We start from the raw sequence: 8,722 nt of genomic DNA on the forward strand, positions 1-8,722 counted from the left end.
TTAGGTTGATGTATAAAAAATGAATTTATGAAATTAAACTGACACCTTTTAGAAGATACACTTTTAGAAGATACACTTTTATAACCTGGTACAAACATGTATGTGTAAAAAAACTTGTATAAATTATAATTTGTACAAACCTACATTTTGTACACAACATACATGTATATATATAGAGAGAGATTGTAGCTATAGGCTACATGAACACGGAAACATGTTTTATGGTATTCTTGGATGCATTTATTTTCGTGGGTACCAATTTTCAGGGATTGATGAAAACTTACACGTTTGTGAATAATTAATTTCTAGGTTTTGCTAATGTCTGCTAACAAGTCTATAGAAAATTTGCAATTCGTTGAATATTTAAATTCGTGGTTGTTCACCTGTACCCACGAAAATTGGTATCCAACGAAAAATAATGAATCCATGTGTATATCTCTCTCAATTTGAGTTTTCCAAATTGCTATCAATGAATTAAAGAAGATAAGATAATTTATTTTATGATCAATTAAAAAAAGAAAACAAAAAACCATCGATATCACCATCAAAAGTGTTGTTTGAATTATTCTCGAAATCATCGAATAATGGCTGTTTTCTCTTATTAGTTTTAAATGAAATAAAAATAGGATTTATTGACTTCAGATAAAACAATTCGATAAAACATTATATAGTATTACATTAATTTACATTTCCCCGCTTCAATGGTAAAACGGGTTCAAAAGGTAGACCAATTAATTTAGAATAATAGTATACTGTTATGTCAACCATTCGGTCAACAGTTTGCGGTAAATAAGATTCAGATATTAACCTTTTAAATCGAGAGATATAATTCCTTAATAAATCTATACTTATGTTTAATTTAACATGTACTTAAACGGTTAAATTGAAGCGATTTTCACATGTCCTATTAGACAGTTTGACTATTTAATTTATTAAGTAGTAATATTTTTGAGGATTTTTAAGTACTGAAATCTGAAAATTATTTGAAAGCGCCATCAAAGTACTCATCGTACCTATTTAGGTTAAATCTAATTCATAAAATTTCAAATTCCACGCTAAGCGTATTTTAAATAAAAAATGGAAAACAACACGTTGAATAATTTAATGCGTCCGAAGCGCTTTTCTGGATTTACCTTCATTAGGTACGCTCAGAGCCAAACATTTGAAATCCGAAGATGTATAAGTAAAGAGTTAAATAAATGTACAACCATACATATTTTTATTCGAAAAGAAAATATATGGGGGTAATTGTTTACGGTTACCTCTTCCGTAATTTATCAGTTCCAAACCCGGCCATGTATTCCGGCAACTAATCTCAAATGTACATTGTAATAACAAAGCACACCACTAATTAATGAGGGGGGGGGGGGGGGGGGGGGGGGGGGGGGGGGAGGGGCAAATAGGGGATCCGTTAACATGTTAACAATACCTTGTTTTTGGCAAAAACAGTTAACAAAAAATGCAAAAATGCTGATAATAGTTTAAAAGTGGATTGAAAACAGGTAACAACTTAAATTGATCTCAGATAACAGTTAACAACACCTTTAAAAGGGCCATAACAGGTTAACACAAAAAGGTATTGCCCCCCTCATTAATGGACCAATTACTTCTATGTTAATTTCCTCAATTTCAATCAGGCACAGTTCTCTTGTTAAATAAAGTGACAATCATGGCATGCCAAAGCAACACTTTATGGTGTCATGTACTAACAAAAATCAACATACCTATAATGGCATAAAAGAAGGAACTGGTTCTCGGAACTTTGGTGTACCAAACTAGGTATTTCAGATCTGACAAACAGGGAAAATGTACCCTCTTTTGAAAATTTGGTGCATTTTTGTTTTAATATTAAAAATTATAAGTCAAAAAGTGCTTTACAATGATCACCAGTCAATCAGCTTTCATTTGATACCAAAAACTCCTAATTTTGTATGTTACACTCATGCGTAAGAACTATACTTTCTGGTATGTGTTATCTGGCTGGGTCTAAATTAGTGGTGTTACAGCTTAAGCTAGATAATATCGATGTTGGACGTTTTCAATGTAAATGCCAGGTCCTTAGATATAAGGATGGTGATACTTGAAACTTGCGCTAGTAAAAGCATTAACATAATGGAAAAGAAGAATGTCCTAAGTTATAAGGCTGGGGCCTGGATTTGGAAAGTATCGTATGACTAAGACATGTCTTATGATGGTCTTCGGAAATTTCATAGTCGTAAGATTTGTTTTCGAATGTGTCCTAAGTTACGATTAACATTATGTTTAATTCAATGTATACACGGCCGACACTCGGCTAACCGAGAGATTGGTCGGTTAATCTATATTGAGTATGCGGCTATATCGGCGGTTGGTCTGTTAATCGGGTTGGCTAAAGTCTGTTAATCAGGTGTTATCGAGAAAATCATTGAAAATTCAGCATGTTTCATTGTATAACTTTCTAAATATACTAGAACACACCCGTGATATCACGGGTACGTGACTGAATTATAGTATATAACCATGCGCAAGCCTTATTTTAGTATTAGTATTGTCATCTGATAAAGTCATGCCGATTATAAGATACACAGTTTTTCTCTGCTTTCAAGTCTTTCTGTTTGAACCCGTCGAACTGAAACAATAATATTAATTATTTGGAAAACAAAAGGTCCTGGAATGGAGTATTTTTTAATCAACAGCATTGTCCTATATAAGTTATAAATACAGTTGAATTCTTTGCTTCGCTGTTTTACGTCATGCCCACTAACAAATTGAAAACTGTACCTATACGCCTTATTTTTAGTCCAGATTTTTAGTATTCGTATTGTTATCTTAGAAAGTCTTACTAATTAAAATACTACAATAGGTAACAATTTGACAATTTAGTAGTGTCAACCCTGTGGTTATGACCCGTGTATATAGCATATTAATCCTGAAAACAACGTTTGGTGGTGCGCCTGTCAGATGCGGAACGTACAGATAAGGTAATAGGTAACAGGTGAATATACTATTGGTATCGGTAGCGGACTCGACCCGGAACTTCTTAATTATTGGCAATATTAATTACATGGAAAACAAAAGGGCCTGGAGTGGTGTAATTTTTAATCTACACCTTTGTACTATATTAGTTATATATAAAGTTGAATTCTGTGATTCGTCGTTTTTACGTGATGACGGCTAACAAATTGGACCTCGTAATTTTAGTATTATAGATTTTCATCATAAAAAGTATTCATGTCTAACAAAACAATTCAATGTACTGAATTCAGTGGTGTAATTATTATTTTTCTAGCTTCGATGTACGATCTATAAAATAAAAAAGGCGGGTTACTCATCAATAAATTTATACACATTTTACACACATAAAATGTACACAAAATGACACATTGGTTAAATTTACTTGCATTCAATATTTTGAACATCAAAAAAAGAAAGGCATGTTTTTGTTAACCATATTGATATCATTGTGAGAAAAATCTACACCAAAATCTGTATTTTGGTGACATAAATCAATATTTATTTAAAACTTGGTCTGTTAATGGGTCGGATGTATAAAACCCGGTCTGTTAATTGGTCTGTTAAGAGTTATGAATGGCAATAAAAGTATAATTTTATTGCTATATGGGGTGTTATCGGATCAAATGAGTAGGCTCAAGACGAGCGGCTAAAATATACGAAAACACACATGAGCAATGAAACAGAACATTTACGGAAACAACACATGAAATTGAAAATTGATAAAAATGGTTTCAAAAAGTGTAATATTAAAGTAATATTAATTTCATCCAAGAATGATCGCATATATCATATTGATTCCGTGTAATTGTCATGAATGACACAAATTTGTCATCTACATTGGTAACCAGTATATAAATCAGAGATAAACGTCGTAATGTTACTAAACATCAGTAAGTAAAATATCTTGGGATGACAAAATATGAAAAATAAAGAAAGTATAATGAGTAAGACAAAATAAAATGTAGAAAAAAATGACATAATAATTTAAAGAATACAGAAGAACATTTATATACCCCCAATCCGGACCCTCATGGTATACACGAGAATCTAGATGGAAACGCAGAATATAGAATATCATATAATGACAGTAGAGAGTGATACATTGCTAAAAACGAAAGAAAAATAATACTTGTTTAAGAATACATACATGAAACACCGATGACTGTTGAAACAGTAACGGATTGCGATGTATTTATATTGGTGACAAATTCTAGAAGTTTACATGCGGACAACTATGGTGGCAGGTTAATTCCATTTTGCGTTTCAGCGCTTTAGCGTTTTCGCCTTTCATATTCTATATGGCGAAAACGCGAAATTGCGAAGTCGAAAACGCGAAACCGAATTCTCGTTTTCGACTTCGCGTTTTCGCGTTTTCGACTTCGTGATTTTGCGTTTTCGCTCCATAGAATATGAAAGGCGAAATCGCGAAAACGTGAAATGTAATTTACCGGCCACCATAGACAACTGTAGTTCTCCTCTGCACTTATGTAGAAAGGAACTAAACGGAATAAAATGAATTGAAACTTAAAATAATCAAATGTAGCTGCATTCGTTCCTTTCCGTTTACTTCTTTAGAGTGATTTGTAAACAACATATGATTAAGTAATAGAAGAGAAGAACCAATTGGATGATGCTGACGAATTAGGTTTTAACGTCCAGTGACAAATATCATATAAAAAAAGAAGATGTGGTATGATTGCCAATGAGACAACTATCCACAAAAGACCAAAATGACACAGACATTAACAACTATAGGTCACCTTACGGCCTTCAACAATGAGCAAAGCCATACCGCATAGTGAGCTATAAAAGGCCCCGATAAGACAATGTAAAACAATTAAAACGAGAAAACTAACGGCCTTATTTATGTTAAAAAATAACGAAAAACAAATATGTAACACATAAACAAACGACAACCACTGAATTACAGGCTCCTGACTTGGGACAGGCACATACATAAATAATGTGGCGGGGTTAAACATATTAGCGGGATCCCAACCCTCCCCTAACCTGGGACAGTGGTATAACAGTACAACATAAGAACGAACTATAAAAATCAGTTGAAAAAGGCTTAACTAATCAGATGGACAAAAAAAAATAGTGGACGTGGCCCGGTACTTATACATCCCGACACAAAAAGACACAATGAACAAATCTGAGAGTACTCGCAGTTATCTGACAGCTAGTTCAAAGCCACTAACATCTAATAAAAATATCATGCAACTAAGACTAAACTATCAATCCGTACACATGTTCATATGTGAACGAGACACGTTATATGTACCCTGTGTTGTATTAGAAAGACACTTTCAGTCGGAATTAAGAACGTGCTACTTCGAACAGACACAAAATTAAGGCTGATTGAAAACGTCAATTAAAAATTCATGCATATTCCAGAGGCCAATCCATATCACGCTATATTGAAGTGATACACCCTTCAATAAAATGCAAAGAAAGTCAAAATAAAAATGCTCTTTCTAGGATACTGTGGCACCGAATTGTCATTTGTGTTCCCTCAGAAACATCTCATTCTTAAATTTTTCAAGGGGAAAATATAAAGGTAGCAAAATTATTGTCGATGCTAAATAACTCTTAACTGACACAATTTCAATTGACCAACCCATTAACAGACTTTATTCCCATAATTTTCACTAAAACGTGGTATTATTCACGTTATTTTACAATTATGAAATATTTTTTAAAACCACATTACTATTTTTTGTCCTTTAAATAATATCTAAATTTGTTTGTTTCGCCTTTTATTAAAAAAATTGCTATGCGTATAAGCATAAATACTACATACTTGCGCGACGCCTTTTAGTTTTACTGAAAACTGCGCAGACTAAGAAATGTTTTTACAAGTGCAAAATGTTCTATGATAGATATCATTTTGTCAGACACTTTTCTTTTTTTGATTTGGTTCTTATAACATGCCAAAAATCTGTATATTTAATAGAGTTTAACATTAAATTAAGCGTTTTACTCTTAACAGACGTATAACCAACCGATTAACAGACCAATCGCCCATATAGCCACATACTCAATATAGATTAACCGACCAATCTCTCGGTTAGCCGAGTGTCGGCCGAGGTATAGTACAATTAAAATAATAGTTGTGTTGTTCAGTCGACAAAATAGTAAAGATTCATTATCTCTCCTCTTTGCAATCAAGATTACAATCTCCTGCAACGTTAACTTTGAACTCCTTTTCTTGCTCATGTTTTTGTAAAATAACTATACGACATATTATTTCTTTCCAAAAGCTCCAATCACACTAGACCACGATGAAACCCGCTCACCGCGATCTTAAATAAATTCAGATCGTGGTGAGCTCGCAGTATGAGCGGCTAGAAAATATAAATTTTCGTTTCTTCCACGTTACTACTACGCCCTCATTACGCTCCTACAACGATCCCGCTACGATCGTGGTCTAGTGTGACTGGGGCTTCTATATAGCACTTTATTTACGTATTTGCAGGGGGATTGCGTTAAACGGGTACTCGATGTACCGAATCTAAAAAGTATTCACAATCAAATAACACTTCATGTATGGTATTACATAAATGCGATGTTCAAAATATATTTTATATACAAACTAAATTTAAACAAATTATGTTTTGTAAGATTTAAATTCCTTTTCATTTTTTTTCATATTCGTAATTGATAAGAATGGTAATAATTATAAGTTCGTATTTCATTACTTTCATATTCTTTTTATCTTTTTTTTATCATTATTTGAAATAAAAGAAAATATGTTCTTATAACTGTCATAAGAATATCACAGGTGTTACTATCTTGGGACAGCGTTGATTTGCATATTATGACATATAATATGGTCATAAGATTTGTCCTAAAAATATATCCTATGACAAAACTAACGATACTTTCGTTTATATAACTTTTACATAGTATACATACAAACTGTATATAACAAAATAAAATTTAAATATGATTAAGAGGTTGATATGACCTTGTCCATGGTGCACTTAATAATAATACAACTAAGTCAAAGTCAGATGTAATTCTACAATAAGTAACTGAATATTGCTTGAATGAATTAAGATTAACAAAATCAGATTAAATGTTTGAATGTCAAAATGACTTATAAACTATTATTTACACGCATAACATTATTATCAAAAGTTGTTGGTCACTAATTTTGAACTTGCAATTGGACGCTTATATAAATGTCATTTTAATTGTTACAGTTCATGATTATAGAACTTAAACAAAACTGACGACAAATACATAAGACAGCGATACCAATCTCCGAACACTTACTAAATGGTCATATAGATAACACAGATGTATTTAACTAACACTAAAACAGTCTATACTTTCTGTTTATTGATTTGTTATAATACCCATCCTGTGAATTAGGTGCACCATGCAAACAAACTATTGTTTAATATAATTGATAATGAAAATAGGAAATGTCAAACAAAGAGACAACAACCCGACAAAAGAGCATAATTAGGTACCCAAGATTATTGTTTAGCACGCCAGACGCTTGTTTCTTCTACCTTAGACTGATGTTATATTTGTTATTCTCATCGGATTTTGGCTAATGCTTAGTCTGTTTCTGTGTGTGTAACATTTTAATGTTGTGTCGTTGTTTTCCTCTTATATTTAATGCGTTTCCCTCAGTTTAAAGTTGTTACCCCGATTTTGTTTTTTGTCCATGGATTACGAGTTTTGAACAGCGGTATACTACTGTTGCCTTTCTTCATCAGTGACGCTCATATCGAACTAGTTATAAAGACAAACAAGTACTAAGGTTTAAGAGCATTAAAGATCCAAAATTCTAAAAAGTTGTACCAATACGGCTATGGTAGCTTATGCCTGGATAAGAAAGTCCTTAGTTTTTCGAAAAATTCAAAGTTTTGTAATCAGGAAATTGAAAAAAATGACCACAATTGATATTCATGTCAATACCGAAGTGATGACTACTGGGCTGGTGATACCTCGGGGACGAAACGTCCACCAGATGTGGTATCGACCAGTCATCGACCATAACTTGGTCTTCAACACATCGAAAAATTCCCGCACCCTGAGGCGGGCGTCAGCTGACCCCTAACAACAAATGTGTTTCAATAGAAAACGATCGTCACATATAGCTCCGAAACATATAAATGAACTAAAAAGTATAAAAGACCAGATGTTCTTGACTTGGGACAGACACTAACATGCCACCGGGTTTAACATGTTTAGTGAGATCGCAGTCCTTCCCTATAACTACCCAATGTAGAATAAAAAATCACACATCAATACGCAAATGTCAGTATAACTATTATTGCAATAAGTCACTGGTAGTGTACAATTCAAATATTGAAAATACCAGAAATGACCTTGAAAATCAAAGTATGACATTGAATGAGTGTCGGTTTGCATTTCTGAGACAAAACAAAGAAGGATTTTGAATATATATGGTGTTTTAGCAAGTAGGTCGTCAGTGACATTTTAAGCGTCGGGTATTAGGACACTCTTTGTACAATGAGTCACGATCGCGTAAGTTTTGGTAAAATATACGAAGGAATGTATCATATGGTGTTGTTCTATACATTAGATACTGATGTCTTATTAGCGTTGTTTACATTTCAATGTTTGTTTACTGTGACGCCGATCTTTAGGAAATAGGTCAAGCTCCTTGTATTTCTTTCTTAGTGTAATTAAAGATAAGAGTAATGCAAAATTAAAATTTTAATGCACGCTTAAATAAAAGGCGTGT

This window comes from Mytilus edulis, unplaced genomic scaffold, assembly GCF_963676685.1.
Source record: "Mytilus edulis unplaced genomic scaffold, xbMytEdul2.2 SCAFFOLD_963, whole genome shotgun sequence".
Classification (NCBI taxonomy): domain Eukaryota; kingdom Metazoa; phylum Mollusca; class Bivalvia; order Mytilida; family Mytilidae; genus Mytilus; species Mytilus edulis.